Source organism: Hylaeus volcanicus, chromosome 6, assembly GCF_026283585.1.
Source record: "Hylaeus volcanicus isolate JK05 chromosome 6, UHH_iyHylVolc1.0_haploid, whole genome shotgun sequence".
NCBI classification, from domain to species: domain Eukaryota; kingdom Metazoa; phylum Arthropoda; class Insecta; order Hymenoptera; family Colletidae; genus Hylaeus; species Hylaeus volcanicus.
In genome coordinates, this window is record NC_071981.1 from 13,796,876 (window position 1) to 13,801,566 (window position 4,691).

At 35.7% G+C, this 4,691-nt stretch overlaps 1 protein-coding gene across 1 annotated transcript in view; it reads right to left on the bottom strand.

The window, feature by feature from the left end:
• LOC128878071 (prohormone-1) overlaps positions 1-3,524 on the bottom strand; it is a 29,906-nt gene extending 26,382 nt beyond the window's left edge. The window contains exon 1 of the mRNA XM_054125918.1: positions 3,365-3,524. The gene's annotated coding sequence lies outside the window, so the exon portion shown is untranslated. The remainder of the gene's footprint in view (positions 1-3,364) is intronic.
• Positions 3,525-4,691: the final 1,167 nt, after the last annotated feature.

The following is a 4,691-nucleotide window of genomic DNA, read 5'->3' on the forward strand; positions in this document are numbered from 1 at the left end:
CTCTACTAATTTTAGCGATTATCCTATATTTGGAGAATTTTAACCCAACGCTCGGCATGTAACACCCGAATTAAGAGAAGTCAATAAAATTCCTAAATAGCGCTCAAAAAGTGAATTCCAGACTGTCGCTAATAATAACAAAGAAATAATTTAAAAAGAAATAACAAAATTAAAATGATCTCTTCGAATAATAAAGAATATGCTCGATAAACGAATAAGCGACAGGGAAATGAAATCTAATCGACCATGACGATATTTTGATCGTTTTCAAGGTAGGCGGCTACGACCTCGACGGTTGGTTTTATTTGTTTGGTTCCGACACGAGGAGGCAATAATTTTGACGATCGAATCGACAGTGCTATTTTGCTTGATGAACACGGACAACCACTCTCCGGCTGTCATTGACAGAACGATAACTCACTCCAGAAAATCCCGCGGCGCGATACTGCGATTAATGAAATATTGGAAAACGATAGTAAGTGGTCCTATCGTTTCGCGATGGTTCAGCCCGACTAGGGTCACCAACTGTGCTCTTTTAAAGTTATTCGTACTCTTTCTGAAACGTTGAAGCGACATATCGTTCGCTTGTCGAAGACAAGTGTGCTCATTTCAGAATAAAAAAAAAAAATATATATATATATATATAAAAAATCAAGTTACCTAATCTAATCTAATGTATTATTTATATTACAGGTCTTGTTCAAGTACTCGAAATGTATGTTATAATTTGTATTTTAATTATGTTTTCGTGGTAATAGCGATCGAAGGTTGTGATGATTCAATATTTAATATTCGTGCCAATAGAAATTATGTTACAGAAATATTTTTGTTATATTGAATACCTCTCCCTTCGACTTTCTCAAATCTGTATTTTCTTTTAAGCCATTCACTGCCACAGGCAAATTTAAAGCGTTTTATCTTGGGCACCAAGATTTAGTACAAATGCGTAATTTAGGTTATTATTTTGATAATAAAAAGTGACATTAAATTTGTTCTTCTAAAAAGAAAATTTGCGATCTCCTTTTGCAATAATTCGTGACTGAAAAGGCTATAAACTTATCCCTTGAGTAATTGCAATCAATTTGAACCACTACTTTGCATTTTATAGAAAAAAAAAAGGAGTAAACGAGCATAACTTTAAACTCGATTAGGACCAACAAGGTTGCTAGTATTGTAGTTGCCCAAAATGTAAAGTACACAGTATTGTTGCTATTTAATTCATCAAAAATATTTCACCACTAAATTGGCCACGATAGCGTTCCGTTAAAGCGTGTTATAATTACGAGTTACGCAGCGGAAGGATATGTATTTTCGATCGGCCCGAATTCAAGTGGGGCCGAGTAAATATTAGTTCAAGAATTGGGCGCTCGCTTCCAGTGGGAACCGTTTGTTTTCGGGAAGGACAGATAATTGCGTGCTACGGCAACAGGTTCTTGGTTTCCAGTGAGCGTGAATTGGTTAGAAACGTTTCGCGGGGATGAAATCGCGTCGCTGATCTTCCATTGAAGGGAATCACGTAAATACGCGAGACACGAAATTAATCTAGTCAGAGTAATTTAAGCAAAAACCTTGGCAAAGGTTTCCTATTCAAGTTTCACGGTCGTTGTGTGCCAAAGGACAGATTACTCCAGATTATTCTAAATGAAGTTACTCCCTATCATTTACTGCGCACTAAAATTATTTGTTTAGCTTTGAATTACTCTATTATTACACTGATACAATGGTTATGTTTTCCGTATCAAAATTGAGAATGTAGTTGCTTGGTTTGTTCGTGAAAATGATTAAAATGCATTTAATCTTTATTATCTTTGTCAAATAATTTGTCTAGTTGCCGCTGGTAAGACTGTTCGAACGATAGTTGTAAAGTATGCAGGACTGTACAACCTGTCGATAGCAGGGCCTTGTTATACGACTTATAGTTGCAACTCGACGCACAACCAATCCCAGAATAAATCATTGTTTCCCAGTAGTGTCATTCCAAGCTTTCGATTAATCCTCATTAGAGGTTTCAACCATGAAGTTTCATGATTCCTTTCGTAAAAATGCAGAACGTTTATTCCTATAATGTTCTATAATGTAGCACGACATCGTAATAATTTTGTAGTTATATATGATTCATTTATAGTTGAAGAAGACCAACAAATATGGTCGACACTTTGGTTTACATTATTCTGAAAATTCTACAGACACTATAAAAAAAAAAATTATAATTTATTCACTGTTTAAATAGTTAGAAGGACAAATACTGCATATTCTTATTTTATTTTTGAATTTAATGTTGCCATTTAAATGTTGCAGTCTTTTAAAAATATATATACACATCCAAGCATATCAAATTTACCTTTTTCAGAACGAATCATCGCGTCTATGGCCCTCGTCTGAATATCTCGATACAAGAATATCAATTTCAAATTTCAAAACCGCCTGTATCGAAATTATTAATATACATTTCCAAATTCGTCATTAATGAAAACGAACACGTTGACTCGTTCGGTCATTGAATTTCATATCTCGGAACAAAATGGAAATTAATTTGACCAGTTATTTGACATTTCCTACGTTTTCTACATCTATACTATGTTAAACGAGTACTATTGTGTACCTTCTAACACAACAAAACTTTCATCGAATTACAATTTTACGCCGCTTTGGTCAAAGCAATCAGCTAATGCATCGGTCCGAGAAAAATATACGATTCGAAATGTGGTAAGCGTGATATGTATATTTTCAGATCTTTTTGTTTTCGTGAAAGAAAATCGATTCTCTTTTTTTCAAACTTTTACCCTAGAATATCAAAGTCTAAGAGGTCTAATGTTCTAAGCTCAAAAGATAAGATCTCATTTAAAATTAACTCCAAAGAAATAGATCCAAGTCCGGACATTTCCTTTTACCAAATGTTTATATCGATCTTGAAGACTAAGAAAACATTGTTTCATTTATTATAAACTATATAAATTTCCTAGAGGATAACTATTTCAGAAGCCCGGTAACTTCAGATCGAATCAGCGAACAAATTTCTAACTGTACTTTCAAAAATAAGGTCTTCCTTTTAATAAAAAAACTTTCTCATTTCGTACTCGCCATTTTAATCATTCTATAACTTCTTTATCCACAGGTTCCTTTCGAAACGACTGCCTAGTGATAGCTACGAAACCCGCGCGGCAACGTTACTTTCAACACACGTACGCACAAGTTAAACAAAAATAAATGTTCTTAGTCCTCAAGACGCATACGAAAATTGCGCGAAAGGAGAAATCGGGACTCGTACTCGTTCCTTTGGAATTAATTCCCAAAAGAGGCTCCGTTTGAAAACATCTCGACTGTCCAGTCCTAGTTAGGGTCACAGACGTTGAGAGAGAAATACCTTGTCGGGGGTGGGTCGCAGAGTCGTGGAGGTGCGATGCAGGGGTGTTGTCGAGTGTTGTCGCGGAGCTTTTTATCGTGAGCGTCTGCGAGGATCGTGGACACCACGGGACAGAGTGACTGAGCTTGCAAGCACGCGACCACTTTATATCCCAACTGGGGTTGGCGACGTTGGTGGTGGAAACGCTACTATACCAGCTGCTCGGTGGTGGAAATCCCGTACCCCCTCCCCTGTTCGACACCGCTCTTTCCAACACGCGTATCTCCGCGCGCGGATAAGAGTCTGCGAGTGCGTCGTACGACGGGGATTCTCGCGGATTCCTTCAACTTTCAAAAGAAGGAATTAAAGTTTCCAAAAAGAGTGCAAATATCGAGCGTTTCTTGAATATATATCTTTTAGTAAAAAAAAAATTGTTCTTTGTAAAAGAATCTCGAAGAACATTTCATACTTGCCCCCGCCCCCCCCCCCCCCTAATGTCGTTTCCGACCCTTAACTTTGTGTTAAACGTGAATGTTATTGATTGCATAGAGCGTTCATTATCGACAGTAGCGATTTAAACATTTTCCAAATTAAAAATAAATTGTTCCTCGTGGAAGTATCCCTGATACAGAGTTGTGCAAAATTATATTTGAACTACTCCACGAATTATCGTTAGTTGTTACATCGTAATTCAATCAGATTTATGAGTGCAGTAATTAGAAATTGAATTAAATTGAGAAGTTTTAATTATGTAATTAAATCGCAATGTAATCGAAATAGAGTACGAGGAAATGGAATTTATACGATTAAAAATAAAAATTTAAATACGAATGATAGTATGTTAGCAAAGTGAATGGAAGGCAATATGAATATATTATATGGTGTCGTGGTAACTTTAAAAAAAAAAAAAAATGAAAATCCAGTCTCATAAAACTGCATGCGGGAATTAAAAATTAAATAAATATTAAATTTCGCTGAAATAACCACGCGCGCAGGGTCATGAACGAAACATAAGACCATGGTTTTAGAAGCTTTGAAATTTTATATCGAATACCGTTGTAATATCTAAAATACAGATTTCCAATGAAATATCACTTTCGTCCATTTTACGTTTTTTCATGGTCTTTCATCAAAGAGGGGAATCGAATTACTTTACACTTCGTGTTTGCTTCGAAAAAATGTAACTGTAATAGAAAGATTGTCAAATTGCGTGAAAAATAAATTCACAAGTTTTACAACATTCCCATTATCACTATTGCTTTTTTAGTGACAAATATACATTGCACATGGACTGTTCTGTATCGGAGCAACAACTTGCTGAATCGAGAAATGCCAGCATCTGCGATCG